The 20,543-nt window shown below is 37.2% G+C and overlaps 1 long non-coding RNA gene across 1 annotated transcript; it reads left to right on the top strand.

The window, feature by feature from the left end:
- Nucleotides 1-2,137: 2,137 nt before the first annotated feature.
- Nucleotides 2,138-20,543, top strand: LOC126807784 (uncharacterized). Its single transcript, XR_007674166.1, has 3 exons — nt 2,138-2,273; nt 14,449-14,574; nt 20,409-20,543. It is a non-coding gene; the product is annotated as an uncharacterized LOC126807784 (long non-coding RNA).

Below are 20,543 nucleotides of genomic sequence, written 5' to 3'. Positions count from 1 at the left end.
TACTACTAATACTGGTTATAACGTTATACTGCTAATGGTGGTTATAACGTTATACTACTAATGATGATTATAACGTTATACTACTAATGATGATTATAACGTTATACTGGTTATATCGTTATGATATTAATGGTGGTTATAAAGTTATACTATTTATGGTGGTTATAAAGTTATGATACCGGTATTGCCATGAAGTTATAATAATGTTGTTGCCATAAAGTTATAATACTGGTGTTGTTTATAATAAAGTCATATTACTGAAGTTGTTTATAAAATTATATTGCTGATGTTGTATAAAGTTATAATATTGATGTTCTTTATAAAGTTATATTGCTGTGATAAATTTAAATTATGATATCTGTATTATACAGTTTCATTGATCGGCATGTTTTTAAAATAAACACCAGACTTACACTTGAAATTGATATTGGCCATTAATAAAAAACCAAAAAACCAAAAATCTTTAAGTTGGTGTCCTTACCAAAATAAAATAAATCGGTAATAGAGTGTTCAAAAATCTTGTTAATGCTAGGTTCCCACTATAAAGATTCACTCTACGATTGAAATCGTGGTTTTAATCGTTGAGTAATCGTGGTGATCCTATCAGACCCTGAGTTCACAAAGGATTCTAAGACTTAAGAATTTACTCAATTTCCAATCACTGTTTATGATAAATATCTTTGATATAGAAACACTAAACTTTGCACATAGTTTCTTGTTGATATATTTGATATATTAAAACAACAAATGTTTTATAAAGGGCTATATTTTAGTTTAGGGTGGAGATTTTTGAGTAAATTCTTAACTTAAACATACATTATGCAAGAGCTCTGCCAATTGCAGGCCTTTCCTTAGGCCTCAAATGTTATATAAACTATATTAATTAGACATTTATTAACAAAACAAGATCATAATCAACTCTTGATGGCATTGGATACTCGAGATTTTAACTAGATTAGATCGGTTCGCCATGGGAAATCGAGACTAAGTCTCGAATATACCAGTGGCCTGGTTACCACAATGCACACATCTGGTCAAACCTACAAACAGCAATAACTTGGCTCAGGATGCGGTAATTTGAATGAAATTTTCAATATTTTCATTTTACATTATCTATTTTCAGCTATTATAGCAAGAATTGTCAGTTCTTTAGCTAAATTTGACATAATGTATCTTTAAGTCTGAGAATGTTTGGTAAACTCGGAGCCAGGTATTATCATATATTGAGGTCAGTCGTAGCAATCGTGTTAGTCGTATTGGAACGTATCGGAACGTATCGGAACGTATCCGAACGTATCTGCACGATAGGGACAGTCCGATGGTAACGTATCGCACGACCGTGGAAACATGGCAAAAATCACAACACCCTCTTATATTTACATTGGCAGACCACTCTGAAAAGGTTGTCAAAAAGGTAAGTTTTCTGATTATAAGTTTGACAGAATGATTTCTATGTTAGTTTTCTATAAATATGGAAAAGATTAATATGTTTTTTATTTGATTATGTTTAGATATTCCTGAAAGTAATAAAAAATCTTTCACGTTTGATTTCGCAATCTTAGGAAATTGTCGTAGTGTTATACAGACGTACTCGTTTTCCCTTTTTCATGAAATCGAAGGGAAAAAAAGAAACCAATTACAATCTGTACGGGGGGTTATAAAAGGCAACGGTTAATTAGATCCTTAACGAAGTAAGTGTTTATGACAATCGTCATTTATCGTTGTGCCGTTTGAGTCTGTGTAGAAGACTTTCTTTATGGGTTTAATTCAGCTCATGTTGTCAAGAAACCACAGCGGACCAGGGCCATCAATGACTTGATTCAAAACGATTAATAGAATTGTTTTAGTAACGCTACATGTTGATGACTGGCAGTGAGGGGTGGTGGGGTGATGTAATAAGCAGCGCGCTAGGCGGTCTCATTCTCATCGCTCGCGTCGCAACGTTTTAACGCCAAGGAGCAAGTCCACCGCTAACAGTAATTACCTCGTTAACACGGCTTATTTCCGATGAATGCTTACAACTCCATTATGTATGATTTGTAGTTCGTATATAATACAGAGATGGGGCTTTTCAGGGCTTCGCTATTAATTACGATGCCATCTTGACGCGAGCACCTTGCTTGATAGACGGGTGGGCGTTGTTAGAATTCACATTATATAAAGCCCCGATAAGCCAGCGAAAAACTATTTAAGTTTCAGAAAGAGATTACGCTTAGCTTCATTTGTTTAGTGTTCCTCATCAATATTTTTAATAAAAAATCACCAACACACTGGTAAGTTTTTTTTTTAACAAATATTTTATATCTTATAACTATTTTAGGATTTGATGCCATTTATGTTTCTTTTAAAGCTTAACCGATATTAATATTGATTCAGGGCTTTTTGTATCGTAGCAAGCAGCCTTTTCCGTTCACAAGCACGCTCTTGTTTGATAAAGAAAGGGCATCGTCAATCTAAGGTTACAATTCTTAGATAAGGAGGCAATAGCGCTTTGACGATCTTCGCCTTGCAGTAATAAAGGTAATTTCTATTTGTCCGTGGTTTGACTGGATAGTTTCATCCGTGTTTTGTGATGGTAATTTGAGACAAATCTGTCTATCCATCACTGAGAAACAGATTATATACGATAGTGATATTTAGGTGATCCGGGGGTTTAAATTGGTTTAATAAGGTAAGTATATGTTGAATGTGATATTATATAAAATTAGTTGGATTTCTTGTTGAGAGTTCCATTTGAAATGAATCACACTGGATTGATATGCAATTTTTGTACCAATGCGTATGTTCTCTACAGGGTTGGGGTTGAGGAGCTGTGTGATCTAGTGGTTTAACGTATGCGCGTAAAATCACAACACCTGTTATTGAGTCAAATGTCTTGGTTTCGATTCCTGGCTTGTACGTGACAGGGTTTCCCCCTACTGCTGAAGACCCCTACGCACAAGCGAACTATTAAAATAAAAATAAACCATGTCTGTCCCGAAATGACTTAGTTTTTGGCTAGTGGACATTACCCACCCCCTCTCCCTCTCTCTCTTAGGGAATTTGAAGGTATAGGTATAGGAGGTGGTTGGTTGTTTCGTACTGGAAATAGGAAGGTTCTGAATTTTTCAGCATGCTTAGAAAAACTTTGGGACGTGAACGTCCTGTGCTTTGAGCTACAAGTGCGCTGTTTACCTAAATATGCTATTTTCCCTCTCTGAAAAGGTGCGAAAAGTTCTTGATTCTCAATCGGCATGATTTATATTGTCTGACCGCGTTTCTATAATTTTTTTTACATAGTACCGGGAAAATGTTTTGGGCCCACAACTTACTATAGTAAAAATACCCAGGTTCGCTATGGAAACTGATGATCGGACTAGTATCTTATCTAAATAAATTTTGTCGCTACTTCTCATGGCTTAGTACGAAATAAAGGGGGGGGGGGGAAGTATTGAAATCAGCTCCTTCCAACCACCCTACCCATTTCCTTTCAAGGAACGCTTCGTGTGCGTGTGTGTGAAACAGCTTTATTTAATGTCCGCTTCCACCTAGATGTGAGTGTATGTGTGTGTGAAATAGCTTTATTTAATATCCGCTTCCAACGAGATGATATCGCAGATAAAGGAACCATGTACGAAAATGAAACTATTATAGTCTTTGTGATTTGTCCTGATTTTAAACTGATTTTTCTTTGTGCAAGGGCGAATAGGAATGTTTATGATTGATCTTCCTCATCTTGTTATTATTGTAAATGGCCATCCCAGGCCATCAATGGGTTATAGTAGACATGGTTTGTATAACTGTAGCACCACATCGATTTTATTGTTTTTCATTCAATTAAAAATGTTTGGCCGTTACGACTAAAATCTCTTTGGCCGTTACGACTAAAATCTCTTTGGCCGTTATAACCAAACTGTTTGGCCGTTATAACCAAATTTGGCCGTTATGACTAAAGTAGGACCGTTTTGACCAAACCTGTTATTGGCCGTTATGGCATTGGGCCGTTATGACCACATCCCCCATCAATTACAGTTTTATTTTTAGTGGTTTTTATTTTGATTTAGTCATTGTAGTGAGAATGTCTACAAGGACAACGACTTCACCCTAAGTTGCGGTAAGAAAATGACCGGGTGGTCTGACCCGAGTTCAAAAGTTTTGTCATCATCATAAGTTCCGGAAGTCCGACCCCAAGCTTGTATTTGAAACGGTGTAGGGTGGTCTTGTTGCTTTCCCCCCGTGTTCCCCTTTTCCTTCTACAGGGACGACTTCACCGTAAGTTGCGGTGAGAAAACGACAAGGTGGTCTGACCCGAGTTCAAAAGTTTTTTCATCGTCATAAGTGTCGAAAGTCCGGCTCTAAGCTTGTATTTGAGAGGGGATAGGTGGCCTTGTTGCTTTCCCCCCGTGTTCCCCTTTTCCTTCAACTGCTAAAGACTCCTGTACGCAAGCGAATCCCCCCCTCTCTCTCTCTCTCTCCCTCTCTCTCTCACTCTCTCTCTATTCACAGAGCTTTATTCGTAAAAAATTAAAGAATTAAAGATCATTTTAATTTAGGGCAATACCCTAGTCATTTAAAAGCACATCTGCATACGGAATGGGTGAGCGAGGGGTCAATCTCGCAAATAAGTATAATTGTCGATGACCGTTGAGAAAAAAATACACTTTTATGTTCTGAAACAAACTTTTTCCCGTCGGATATTTCGTTAACCGTTTTATAGAAATGTGACAAATGTTGCTATCATGTCCCTCATTGGCACAGATTTTGGAACATATTTTGTAGTAGATTTTCGTAATACATTCTTGTTAGGACAACGCTAACGAACTAGGGGCGCTGATTATGGCGGTATATTAGATTCAAAATTCTAACATGCTATCGTCTAATTTCTAACCTCCGTTCATGTAACTTCTAACCTTAATTCATGTAACTTCTAACCTTAATTCATGTTATTTCTAACTTCAATTCGTGTAATTTCTAAATTAAGACAATGTATAATCCAACTTCTTTATTTGTTCAGTGTAAATTTTAATTCTGTTTCGTCTTATTTTTATTGTTAAGACGAAAAATGTCTACTTCATTGTCACTTTACATGTTAATCATGAACGTCGAGCAAATTTAGAATTTTGATACCTCTACCTAGCAACCATCATTATGACGTCGTTTGGTGTCGCCACCGTGTGCTCAATTTGGTGATTGAGCACTGAGCGAGATCATTATGTTCCCACAAACGACTCGCTCTTCGTCAGGTTGAATGGTTTGGCGGAGTGTAAAAATTGAAAACAACATCGAACGTGATATGGTTTGCAAATACTGTTTTAAATATAAGCTAAACAGCATTTGTTATTTTTTTAAAAGAAAGGTGCAGGATTTCGAGAATTTTATTTTATTTTTATTTTACAGTTAAGCCAATTACTATTTATATACTGTTGATCTATAAATTATTCTGTTAATGCTCTAAAATATGTCTCTTTATACTACCCGAACGACTAGCCACTGTCCGTGTCAGACCCTTGTCTTGTATCAATAACAAGGGACGGATAACCACGCCGGAATATGGCGTTTATATTATAAAAAAAATATATGTCTATGGGTTATATAACATCGTCAGCTAGTATACACACTGGCAAAACTACGCTTTATAATATTTCTGACATTATTAGTTCCGTCCTTGTGATTTGCGGAGGTTGCCGTTATTGTAGGCATATACAGTGTCTAGTAGTTCGGGTCGGACGAAAACCGTTGCAGCTGTTATTCGTAATAAAAGTAGACCGTAAATTTCACTCATGGCACACCGTAAGTTCGTCTTCATTAGCCTGGATGGTGTAGAAAAGTAGGACGATAAACCGCTATCTATGAATTTCGGTATTGCTTTATGCAACTTGAATAAAATATTTTTGGAAAAAAAACTACCATAAAGTTAGTCAGGTCGGTGTAATGAAGGAATCAGAAATAAAAACTCCATCGCTATCCACATGAACAGATTATCCCAGACTCCCGAAAAGGCCGTTTCATCCCTACAGTACGAGGTTTCTAAATTGAACCATTCAAGAAAAGGTTTATCATTTTTGTTAGAGGTAATAGAATACAGATTAACAGTAAATAAATATTATGGATGGCTTAACTGTCTTCAAGAAAATTGAAAAAAAAATGCTGTTAGGCTTTTATTTGAAGTAGTATTTACCAACCATTTCACGTTCGATGTTGTTTTCAATTTCACCATCGATTCCCTGGTTGTACTTGTCAAGGAGTAGGGTCGTCTGTCCAACCTCGTGGGTTTTCTCCGGGTCCTCCCACTGCTAAAGACCCCTACGCGCAAGCGAAATGAGCACGTAGTGGCGACACCAAACGACTTCATAATGATGGTTGCTAGGCAGAAGTGTAAAAATTCTAAACGTGTAAAGAATCAATGAAGAAGACGTTTTTCGTCTAAATAATAGAAATAAGATGAAATAGAATTAAAATTTACACTGAACAAATAAAGAAGTTGGATTATACATTGTCTTAATTTAGAAATTACACGAATTGAAGTTAGAAATTACATGAATTAAGGTTAGAAGTTACATGAATTAAGGTTAGAAGTTACATGAACGGAGTTTAGAAATTAGACGATAGCATGTTATAATTTTGAATCTAATATACCGCCATAATTACATGAATTAAGGTTAGAAGTTACATGAATTAAGGTTAGAAGTTACATGAACGGAGGTTAGAAATTGGACGATAGCATGTTAGAATTTTGAATCTAATATACCGCCATACCTGATAAGAGTTCTAATTTATAGTTAAGAATCGATGGTCAAAATTTATATAACTAAATCATTCCGAGTAAGCGTTGATATTGTTTTTATGATTTTTATATCTACAATGTTATTGATTGTAAAGGTTTTAAAAGATCAAACTTGTACAGTTTGTAGCGGGGGGGGGGCGAGTGGTTAGTGCGTGCGCTCTGTATCATAAGGTCTGCCATTGAGTCAACTGGCGTGGTTTCTATTCCCCTGTTGTAGGTGACAACTATTATTGAAATAAAATTGAACCATATGTTAGTCCCGAAATGACCTAGTTTGTGTCCCGAGCACGTTAAACCCCATTTCTCTCTCTCTCTCTCACTCTTGTACAATTTGTAAGAATTTGACTTGAAGCCAATAAACAGTTCATAACCCATCTTTCCCCGTGGTCGTCTAATATTCTCCGATGTCGAGATTTGACAAAGTACCTTGTGCATGGGCATCGAATGAAAAGCTACGTATCTATCTGGTCCCTTGTTTGTATAGGGGGTTTGGATGGCTGAATGGTTAGCGTGCGCGCGCTGTATCATAAAGTCTGTCATTGAGTCGGCTGGCGTGGTTTCGAATCCCCGGTTGTACGTGACAAGGAGTAGGGTCGCCTGTCCAACCTCGTGGGTTTTCTCCGGGCCCTCCGGTTTCCTCCCACTGCTAAAGACCCCTACGCGCAAGCGAATTGTTGAAATAAAGTTAAACTATATGTTAGTCCCGAAATGACCTAGTTTGTGTCGAGTGGACGTTAAACCCCATTTCTCTCTCTCTCTCTCTCTCCCCTTGTTTTTATAAGGGACATAATTTACAACAGCCGAGATTTGATTTATCACGTTCCTAAATTACTTTGAAATAAAACAGTCTGCAAATAGATTTATTCAACAACCCCAATTGTATATATTTAATATAACTATTTGGTTTGATGTCATGCTTTATTTTGATATATTTACATTTATATTTCTTTTTGACTCATTATTATCGTAGATCACTTTAGGTCAGTCGCATTTTTATAATCAAATAAAGAATATATCGATTCAAAAAACACCTCAAAACACATCTAGATCGGTAGATTTATCTCAAATGTTACACACAGTGTGATTTGAACAACCGGTTGTTACTGTATTATCTAAGTACAGTCAATCAAAAATTATTATTTTACTGACCGACCAAAGGGTTAATGCCTCTTGGAATAGTCAAAATAAGAGTGGTTGTTCCTACTTTGTGTAGTCATTATTGTATACAAATACCAACAAAAACACATTGTAATATGTGATTATAAACACATTGTAATATGTGATTATAAACACATTGTAATATGTGATTATATCTATTATTAGGGTTAGAGTTGGGTTAGGGTTGGGGTTAGGTAGGTTTTCACTAGTATTGATTTTAGGGTTGTTTACGTTCTGTTCAATGTTCTTGTACTACGCTTGTTTTTTTTTATGATGTAATGTGTATAATATGAAATATATTATTATTATTATTATTATTAAACCGCTAAATAAATACAGTCTATTATAAAATCATACTCGGTTTTTGTCCCATCCGAACGACTAGACATTGTTTATGGCCCGTCCATCCATCCTCCACCACAGACAAGGGAAACCAGTCAGGACAGAACCCGCGAATCCCTGGTTAGTGAGTCATCGGCCTACTCACTGAGCCACGACCTGCGTTTAGAATATATGTCACTCTACAAAATTTAAAACAGAGACGTATGAGGTTTTACACAAACGTACGCCATAAATTGATTGACTTATTAAATACTTTAATTAAATATACGTTATGTAAAAACTATATCTGGCCCGGGTTTCACAATGCATTCTCAGACTCAAAATTGTCCACCTTATTTTAACTAAAATATAGCCTTTTATAAAACCTTCGTTGTTTTAATTGATCAGTTACATTATTAAGTAGACTTTTATTAACTGACAAGGCCTGACAAGGACAGCTGTCTAGTCTTTCGGATGGAACGAAAAACTGGGGTCCCGTGTACACATTGGCGTACAATGACATTTGGAATTTTATATAAAAGTAGGCCGTAGTGCTGCTGCCCGGGCAAAATTTCTCTCATAGCACACTGTATGGCGTATGCCCGTTTTCATTAGCCCAGTTCGGAGCAGAACAGTAGGACGTTAAACCACATTTCATTTCATTTCATTTCATTTATCTGTCTGAATTACATTATTAGAGACGGATGTATTATGCGCCATGAGCACGTTTTGTGGATATTTCCTGGGATGAGACATATAATCTCTGTTCTGTGTAAGCAGATAAACTTATATGTAAACTTAAATTATCTCCCAGTAGACTAATTGTAGGGATTTCTTCATGTTGATCATAGTTCAAACTTATATATTACTGTTTGATCAGTAGTGAAGCATGGGAATATATACACACAGGAGCTAAAACCTCTAACTCATTATTATCACAGAACATATACCAGAAACTTGTCAAAATAATAGTAAAAACAAACAACCCAAAAACAATCTTGTGGAATGGACTAAGCACGTAAGCAGGCCAAATGACTGTCGTTAAATTTGGACTACTCGAGTATTTCACCGAACTTGATGGATTAAATATTACAATAACAATTTTTTTTAAAAAAACGAGTGTAAATCACTTTATATACACTCATTTTACATTAGTATGTGCTTTTAGACTCTTTTTTCGTCTATTTTAAAGTTCCAAAGAATAGAGCTATATGAAATGAAATGAAATGAAATGGAATAGGGTTTAACGTCCTACTGTTCTGCTCCTAAACTGGGCTAATGAAGACGGTAGAGCTATATGCCCTTTAGGTTGGTTATGAGAGAGAGAGAGAGAGAGAGAAATGGTGTTTAACGTCCACTCGACACAAACTAGGTCATTTCGGGACTAACACATAGTTCAATTTTATTTCAACAATTCGCTTGCGCGTAGGGGACTTTAGCAGTGGGAGGAAACCGGAGGACCCGGAGAAAACCCACGAGGTTGGACAGGCGACCCTACTCTTTGTGACGTAAAACCGGGGAATCGAAACCCCGCCAGTTTACTCAATGACAGGCCGTATGATACATCGCGCACGTGCTAACCATTCGGCCACCCAACCCCCAAGTTCCAAAGAGCTATACGCCCTTTAGGTTAGTTATGAGAGGAAGGGGAGTATGGTCCTTAGTTGTCGGGAGGTCACGGTGGCAAAAGTGGGTAAGACGCTGGCTCGCTAGCCGGAAGGTCAGGTGTTCAATCCCTGCATTGGCCGAGAAAGTTCATCCAGATTTTCCGGCGTGGTCCCGCCTTGTCAGTGATGCAGGACAGATGTCTAGTCGCTCGGATAGTACGAAACACCAAGGTCCTGTGTACATATTAACGTGCACGTAAAAAATCCCTTGGCAGTTGGAATTCGATATCACAGTAGCGCAGATAATATGGAGCTGGGTCAGGAAATTCGCTTCCGATTATGACCGAGAAAATATCCGGGGTTTTCTAGCGTGGTTTCCCCTCATTGTCAGTGATGTAGGCAGTGGGGGTGGGGTTGGGGCAAGTGACATTGTGTAGTCGTTCGGATGGGATAAAAAAAATCCCGAGGTTCTGCGTATACGTTGGAGAGTTTGTAATTCAACATAAAAGCGTCGCTGTGAAGGCATAATTTCCATCATAGCACATCATATGCTGTATAACCGTCTTAATTATCCCGGTTGTGGCGGAAAGGCAGGATAACACCCAAAGCGGACGTAGGCTCTGAACTTTTATGTATTCAATGATAATATACGAACTATATTTATTTTTGTCTGGTGTTAATCAAATTATGTTATCTGCTATCAGGCAATTGAAATCTCATAAGTACAAATTAATTAACAGCTATGGGCCAATTACTGATCTTTATTAGACTGTCAGCTTATTCGGTTATATAAGAACAATGGAACTACACGAGGAAACCTGTTATTCGGTTATATAAGAACAATGGAACTACACGAGGAAACCTGGTCATTTCATATCTATTACCGTTCTCTTCATTAGGAGACAGTAGAAAATATTAAATTATTATTTAAAGTGATAATAGACAAATAAATAGATGATAATATAAAGCATCCTTTCAAATTCTCGATTTAATCCCCTTTTCAATAATTAATCATAAACGAAGAGGCGCCTAATTAGTGGCAATAAACAGGATGATTGATGGAAATAGACCTCGTCATTGACTTATTATAATGAAGTAAGTTCTATTGAAGTCATTGTTAATTAGACTGGTCAGATTTCATATTGCCCGAGAACAGTCAATACATCAAACTAATTTTTTAATATGAAAAATAAGGTGGCAATAAACAAGACCGGGTGTTCTTAAAGGAATCACTTTAGATGAGACGTGTAATGAAATGAAATGAAATGGGGTTTAACGTCCTACTGTTCTGCTCCTATACTGGGCTAATGAAGACGGGCATACGCCATACAGTGTGCCATGAGGGAAATTTTGCCCGGGCAGCGGCACTATCGCTTACTCTTATATCGAATTCCAACTGCCAAGGGATCTTTTACGGGCATTAGATGTATACACGGGACCTCGGTTTTTCGTCCCATTCATTTGAATTGGTATATTCCTTTAAATTGACTATTCACAACACAATATTGAAATAGGGCCATGATGACATAGCACTGTATCATGTTTTCGTAAAATATTTTGCTGTGGGATATGATACCAGATACGCGGAATTTACTTTCAGAATATAAATCATATGTGTCATCTTTTATCCAAAATAACTTTATCAAATTTAATATTTTTATGGTTTATTTCCGAAAAAAATCTTTACTTCATCCATACTCTAATAAGACATGAAATGCAATGAAATGGAATGGGGTTTAACGTCCTACTGTTTTGCTCCGAACTGGGCTAATGAAGACGGCGGACATACGCCATACAGTGTGCTATGAGGGAAATTGTGCCCGGGTAGCGGCACTAAGTCCTACTCTTATATCGAATTCCAACTGTCAAGGGATCTTTTACGCGCTATAAGACACTTAATAATAAACAGGTACATCGTCTTGATCTAGAGACTAGTGTTTCCCCACAGTGGGCGGGGTGTGAGACGATTCATTAGAGCGGTGACGAAAACATCCGTGATAGGTGCGAGAAAATGAAATGAAATGAAATGGGGTTTGACGTCCAACTGTTCTGCTCCGAACTGGGCTGATGAAGACGGGCATACGCCATACAGTGTGCTATGAGGGAAATTATGCCCGGACAGCAGCACTACGGCCTACTCTTATATCGAATTCCAACTGTCAAGGGATCTTTTACGTGCACGCCAATGTGTACACGGGACCTCAGTTTTTCGTCCCATCCGAACGACTAGACAGCTGTCCTTGTCAGGCCCTCCCCGTCCTGCATCACTGACAAGGGGGAACCACGCCGGAAAATCTGGATGAACTTTTTCGGCCAGTGCAGGGATCGAACACCCGACCTCCAGGCTAGCGAGACAGCGTCTTAACCACCTAGCCACCGTGATCCCCAGGTGCGAGAAAAAGAAACAATGGATGAAAGGAAACAGTAATAATCAGGCCCAAAGGAAGGTGTTCGATTGTCACTGGCTAGAACTGGCAGGTCGCGTCAGTATGTGGCGCCTTTGAAAAACGACATAAACGTTAAAATTAGTACATCATTATGAAATAGCTATTTCCATCTAGACATGAGCTATTTCCTTCTAGGCTTCAGCTGTTCCCATCTAGACTTAAAGGAGACAAGTCTCTCACTCAATATCATTGCAAACACAACTTATTGGTCAGTCAAATTAAATCAACTTTGATTTTGTTATCCTACCGTGAAAAGATGGGCTTCTGATATCCAATATTTAAGACAAAATGATTATTTTAATATGTACCATATCGCCGCTATGCACGCAAAGTTTGCCCCATAACACGCTGCATGACATATGCCCGTCCTCTCTCTCTCTCTCTCCTTCTCTCTCTCCTTCTCTCTCTCTCTCATTGTCTTCCCATTATTATTTATGAGATTTATGCGACAGTGGACGCCATTAGCGCGTGCCATAAAGTCTTAGTCTGTAAACTGGCTGTAATTTGTTTAAAGTCAACAACGTTTACTCTTGGGAATATTTTCATCCTTGACTTGAATAAATATCAGAAGCTCTGTAGACTAGGTCATTTTGTGTTTGCTATAGTTATTTTTTTATATAAAAACCGTCTCATATGTTTGATACAATTTCTAGTCAGGTCTTCCTTCAAGTATTGGATTTATAATTGACCCGAAGAGTTATATAGAACATGTTACAGACTCGAGAACTTTTTATTATGCCAAGAATAATTTCTGCAGGCCAACATTATGTGCTGATATCGGAATGGGGTCAATCAGTAGCGGACTGGGTTTTAAGCATGCTTAACCTACTAGGTCGACCTCATTAATTGTTTTTCGGGAGAATTTTTATCCAGCCCAGTCCAACCCAGCCTACCGGGTATTAGAAATATTTCGTATGACCAGTGTGTGTGAAATTGCTTTATTTAACGTCAGCTTCCACCGAGGTGATATCGCAGACAAAGTATAGCCAGTACGTCCATGTGGTTAATAAACTAACAACAGCATACCCCCCCCCCCCCGCACACACACACCTCCCCTCCCTCGCAAAAATATAAAACCCCAAACAATCTTACCAGCCTGTAACAAACAGACTCCGGGGTGGGATGGGGTTATGGTCCGCTTCTACACTGTGTCATATAGCAGATGAGGTAAATTTATATAATATTTTACTTTGCCATGGTATATTTGATATTTTATAAACAAACAGGTCTTAAAACATATCGCAGAAGTCAAGTTCGGAAATCATTCGAGGAGGCAAAACCAACAGAGGAAAACAGAGAGAGAGAAATGGGGTTTAACGTCCACTCGACACAAACTAGGTCATTTCGGGACTAACATATGGTTCAACTTTTATTTCAATAATTCGCTTGCACGTAGGGTTCTTTAGACACACAGAGAAAAACATCCCGTTGAAAGACAGGACATGGCCTTTAAAGGAGCTAAATCTCTACTATTTGAGACCTAGAAATGGACACAAATGGGTCGCAACACATATAATAATGTAATATGAATGTATATAAACTGATTTACATTCAATCGTTTCTGTTTTTACTGTAATTTCTAATCAGTAAAGTTCGACAAAATACGCCAGAAGTCTCAACCGAATGGCAATCTTTAGTTTGGCTATTCTAGCCCACGCCAATGGTGTTTATTGCACATGCTCTCCAGATAAGAATATGGCATGACTTGTAGAACATGTCTAGCCTCGTTCTTCGAGTCCACTGTTACAAATGGCGCTGAAGCGCATTATTGTACACGATTCGTGTACCTATGGTAAATGTTTATTTTGTCTTAAATATTGGATATCAGAATCCCATCTTTTCCCGGTAAGATCACAGAATCAATGTTGATTTAAATTGAAAAATAATTCGTGTTTTCAATGTCGAAGACTTTGGATAATTTTAAGTAAGAGACTTACGGACGACAGGCGATAAATTGTTTAGAGGTTTAAGCAAAAAGCCCATTGGTTAATGAAGTCAACTACTGGATGGTTCTGTCACTTAAAAAAAAACTCTCCCCACTCCCCAACCAAACAATCACCCCCACTCCAAACAAAATCTACCCTACTATACGACACTATAGCTAATTTTGTTTGTTTATATAATATAGATATGGTTTATTTCTATTTTGCAGGAAATGATATCGTGTACAAAATGTTTATTACTTATCACCTTTGTTGGTTTGACAGTGTTAGTAAAATCTTCTGATAGTTATCCCATGCGACCCAGTCATTCACAGTTAGAAGAAAAATCTCGACAGGTAATTCATTTTGTTTACAACTATCCATTTTCTATAGAAGGCTTGATCTCTCTTAATCTGATTAAAACACAGATCCTATGTCGTTTCGTATTTTTATAGTTCAAAATTTCGCTTTACTTGTCTTTACTACACTAGGATCTGGAGGAGTTGTTATATAACCCTCGCTCTGGATGATGTGAGGGATTAGCCAATGAAACGGTCTGTTACGGCGAATTTTAGGCATGAGGTGCTCGGAACTGTGGGTAACCCACTAAAAACATCAACGTTGATTGGGTAATCAAATGTCTGACGTCATAGGGTCAAAAGCCGCTCGTATGACCTCTGACGCGACCTTCCATTACAACCGGTCAGATCTTCATGTAGTAGAGACCATCGAAGGTATTAAAAAAAAAAAAAAACGAAATATAAATCTGTGTTTTAATCAGAATGAATCTGGCTTTAAATTGGTATGCTGTAAAACTAACAGTCGTTGCGTCAGGAACGTTACAACAACCGTGTATATACGTGATATAGACCGCTACGAGACGAACTCGATACTTTTTTTCCCATAACAATCGAAGGGTGAGAAGTTTATATAAGCAATTCAAACGACGGGAGATTTAAGAGTGTTTTCGATAATTGGCAAAGTCGGTTTTTACGGAAGGTCTATTTTTACGACTTTGAGTGAAGATAACTGAATTAATTTCAACCAGATTGGCGTGAACTTGCCGTAAAGTGGATATAGTAACCATTGGCTACACGCGCCCGTCTTATGTGCACTTTAAAATGTATTAGTCTTTTGAGTGCAGTTTACTACAAACACACGTAACATGGAGCCTAATCATGTTTGTTTTTTCTTCACGATGCAGACGACGGAGTCTAATGACGAATTGCTAGAAGCGAGCCAAACTGCCGAAATATCTTCCCGACTTTTCCACAATGAAACTGAAATTCCAACAGAATATCACATTTCGGATTCTAATGAAGACATGAAATATAATAGCCGTTTTAATTATTTAGCACATTTTCTTGTATGTAATTTTAAGGTTAATATCGCAATATTCACATCTGGTGATGTCACAAGCAGTTAAAGGAGCTAAATCGCTAATTTTTGGAACCTAGAAATTGACACAAAAGGTTCGCAGCGCATATAATAATGTAATATGAATGTATATAAACTGATTTACATTCAATCGTTTCCGTTTTTACTCTAATTTCTAATCAGTTATGTTCAGCGAAATCGGCCAGAAGTCTCAATCGAATGGCAATATCTAACGTCTAGTTATTCTAGTCTACACTGATAGTATTTATTGCGCATGCTCTCAAGATAAGAATATGGCGTCACCGCTTGACACGACTTCGTGTGCCTTGTTACAAATGGCGCCGATTCGTGTACTAATGGTGAAATGTTTATTTTGTCTTAAATATTGGATATCAGAAGCCTATCTTTTCCCGGTAAAATCACAATATCAATGTTGATTTAAATTGACAAATAATTCGTGTTTTTAATGTCGAACACTTTGGATGATATTGAGTTAGAGACTTAGCTACTTTAATATCCAAATTAACGATCATGGAGAGCAAAGAGTTAATTACACCGTTGTCTGTTTATTAGAAATATCACACCTTTAGATGAAAATAAGTTTAGAAAGTTGAACAAATGACCAGGAAGTATATATTTAACTGTTTCCTTTCATTTCTGATTTTCATTAACACCTTCTTTCAGTTTTTCTCATCAACACTTCCTTTTAGTTTTTTTCATTTTCTGTTCGTTTATCTTCCATTAACAGTTCGTTTATTTTTCCATTAACAGTTCGTTTTATTCATTAACACATTATTTTTCTTGAGTTTTTTCCTTTACATTATGAATTCCTTTCAATTTTTTCTATTTGATACTGCTTTATGAATTGAATAAGAGAAAGACGTCCGACAAAAAAACGCGTCATTGAGAAATATGAAATGGCCCGTCATTGATGTCATTAACAGTTTTCTTTTAACAACAGAACTTGTGGAATTCAAATTAGCTCCCCTTTAAAATAGTGACTGAAAGGTTTCTAATAGATGGCTAAAATTGGCGATAAGAATGAAGCCATATTGTTCGTTTGGTTGTTTCAAATTATAAATGATATTTTGAGAGAAGCGGAAAACGTCAGAGATAGTTCCATATCTTAATTCATTGTTGTTTCATTGGCTCTTTGTAAATTTGGCTATTAATATTAATTCGTAAAGATACGAAACGGGCCAATCTAATTAATCACAGACAGCGAAATAGCGTTTAACGTCCAATCAGATTTTTACATGGCTGCAACCAACAAAGAAATATTTATTGGGAATTTAAACAAAAATTGCCCACTTAGACCATCATTTAGGGAGGTACACGTAGGCGTGTACGTAAAATATAAAGAAATGAAAAATGAAATGAAATGGGGTTTAACGTCCTACTGTTCTGCTCCGAACTGGGTTAATGAAGACGGGCATACGCCATACAGTGTGCTATGAGGGAAATTTTGCCCGAGCAGCGGCACTATGGCCTACCTTTATATCGAATTCCAACTTCCAAGAGATCTTTTACGTGCACGTCAATGCATACACGGGACCTCGATTTTTCGCCCCATCCGAACGACTAGACAGCTGTCCTTGTCAGGACCTCACGTCCCTCACTACTGTAAAGGGGAAACCACGTAGGAAAATCTCGATGAACTTTCTCGGCCAATGCAGGGAAAAAATTATAAAGAACCCGTATGCACGTTGTCATTAGCCTCGTTGGTGCAGAAAAGTAGGATGTTCAATCTTATTTCATTTCATTTCACATCTTTAATGTATAGCCCTAGTCGGCTCAATTATTTCTATATATCGTTTCGTTTCAAATCAGATACTTTAGTTAAGTCAACCTAACTATCAGAACGAAACCCGTCTGGCGATAATCCGGAGCTGGGCCCTTATTCACGAAAACTTAAACTAAGATACAATCGAAATTTTAAGAAATACTGCAATTCGATTGGCTGACCAGTAAAACAATTTGCATATATCCAATGAAGTTGCAGTATTTCTTAAAATTTCGGTTGTAACTTATTTTAAGTTTTCGTGAATAAGGGCCCTGAAGGTGTGATGCCTGGTTAGTGCTAAATGATAAGGTACCGAGATGTAAACAGTGCTAGTGCTAATCCCAACCCTAACCCTAACCCTAACCCTGGACCTAGACCCAATGCTTAACCTAACCCTAACCTACAATCTCGGCAACAATCAGGTGTCGTAACCTAATTTACATCACAGCGACCTTGTCAAAAATTGAGATGGCCTTAATAAATAGATTTAGTCTTGGACTCCTCAGTATAAGTGAGATTTAGGTGATTGGATGACCGCCGTTGTAGTAGCATATAATATTAATGTGATGTGAGCTGTCACTCAAGAAGCTTGTTGTTGTTCGTATGGGTTTAATGTCCGCTTTCATCGAGGATGATATCGTAAATAAGTCTTCATTTTATTATGTTCAGCGCGTAGGGGTTTTACGTAAGGGAAGGACTCGTGACCGAAAAGGCGCCGCATAGGATCACACCATCGAAACCAAGAACACAAGCCAGTGGTGACCGGCCGACTAGAGTTCCAAGCAAGACCCTAAACCAGGCACTAGGCCATTCCCCTGCCCCACCCAGAATGTATAAAATGTATAGGGTATAGGTTCCCTCAATGGTTCGAACCGGGGCCAGTTTCGGCTGGACTAACAGAGACTAAACAATATGGCCGATCGATTTTTCTTCATATCAAGGGAGGCTACTATTTTTGCTTTTATGATTTGATATAAGATCAATGATTGCATGAGCTCCTATATTCTAGATCATGGACTCTGGATGGATATCCCAATTTTATTTCGTCAATAACCAACTATAATACAAACCTTGTACGCGTAACACCCTTTGACGCACATTTAACAAATATCTGGCTCTGGTTTCATAAAACATTCTCAGACTTCAGTTAAGAATTTACTTAAAATTATTCGCATTATTTCAACTAACATGGTTCCGAGTTAACAAAGCATTCTCAGACTTAAGTTAAGAATTTAGTCAAAATTGTTCGCCTTATTGTAACTAAAATATGGCCACTTATAAATTTTTTGTTGTTTTAATGTATCAAATACATTAATAAGAAACTATGTGCAAAGTTTTGTGTTTCTGGATCAAAGATATTTCTCATAAACAGTGATTGAAAGTAAATTCGGAACTTCAGTCTGAGAATGCTTTGTGAAACCGGCACCTGGATTGTTTAAAAGTAGAGAAACGTTGTATGTAGAAATTTTTCATTCAAACTAATCAAATAAAATTTGATATGACCAAATCATATGTCTCTAAAATTGGCGCATGCGCTCCATAAACCTGTTCCGTGTCATATTTTGCTGATATATACTAATCCGAATGTTAAAGTTGGCTTCAATAACAGCTTAGAAAATATTTCAAATTTAACTATTTTGGAGACGGTTACATGTATGCCAATTAAAGAGCTGACAGTTCTTGCTATATTAGTTACAAAATAGTTAAAGGACAATATTGGTGTCAGTCATTATCACATGTGATAGAACTGGTTAAACATGTCCCAGATATAATTTTAACACAAAGATCATTGCTATGAAAAATAGAAATAGGCCGTACATTAACTTATTTTTATTCATTCTTCATTCTATACTTATCTAGTGACAGCCAATTATTATTTTGAATTGTCAGATATTCTGCCATGGTCTCATATAACAACTCTTGGTTTTCGAAGGAATTATTGGTGAGCAGAAATTCGCCTGTTATCACTCGTCACTTCAGTCAGTTATATAGAAGGACGACTCGTGTTTTCCTTTTGCGTTCGTCACTTCCCTTTCTTGAAAGCTTCATAACGCATCTATCGTAGCAATGATCACTGTGTTAACATTATATTTGGAAAGTCTTTAACCAGTTCTATCACATATATGATAATGACTGACACCAATATTGTCTTTTAATGAAAAGGGAATATATTGACAATTTCAGTCAAATACCTTCATTCTGAACGAAGTTATGACCGTTTGGAGAAACAAAGTCTCGATTATCCATTTTTAAATTAAATTGTTACATGTTGATCGTTTTTTAAATCCGTTGAAAATTACAACCATTCAATAATCTAGAGAGCTAATTATGGCTTTGGCATGTGAATAAATTTTTAATTTAGATGCTGTTAGCGTATGTTTCGTTGCCTGGCAACCCCTCTTTAAAATATTATCTGAATTTAGTTTTAATGATTTTAGAGTTTGTAGACATGAAATGTAATGATGATTAGCATGAACCTGACGCGGGGTTGGATGGCCGAATGGTTAGCGTGTGCGCATTGTATCATAAGGTCTGTCATTGAGTCAACTAGCGTGGTTTCGATTTTCCGGTTGTACGTGGTAAGAAGTAGGGTCGCCTGTTCAACCTCGTGGGTTTTCTCCAGGTCCACCGGTTTCCCCCCACTGCTAAAGACCCCTACACGCCAGCGAATTATTGAAATAGAATTGAACCATATGTTAATCTCGAAATGACTCACCCACCCTCTCTCTCTATCTCACACACACACTCACAAACCGGACTAATTAATTTTAGAAATAGCATGGACATCTAGGTGTCTTTATTTCTTCAGTTCGACCTGTATTATTATCAAGATATGGGATACATTTATCATTATAAATGTGTCATTAAGAATTTTTTTTTCGACTAAAATATATTTTCCTTTTCAGAAAATGAATTGAATTTATCTTAAAATCCATTTATAACATGTATTTTTTTATGTTTTGTTTTTTAAAGGATCGAATAACATTTATATGATATGCCATTAAAATAAACGAATCTTTTTCTTCTCAGGAAATAATAACTTTAGCAGCGAGAATTATTAAAGTGGCTATGTATGGTAACCAATGGGACATAATGAAACGTAATGCTGGAACGGTGGACTCCTTGCTCAATCTACCCGACTTAAGTGCTGGGCGTCGATAATTT

The sequence above is a fragment of the Patella vulgata genome, chromosome 9 (genome assembly GCF_932274485.2).
Source record: "Patella vulgata chromosome 9, xgPatVulg1.2, whole genome shotgun sequence".
Lineage (NCBI taxonomy): Eukaryota > Metazoa > Mollusca > Gastropoda > Patellidae > Patella > Patella vulgata.
Note: the sequence above shows the minus strand (reverse complement) of the source record. Positions and strands in the feature narration are given on the sequence as shown.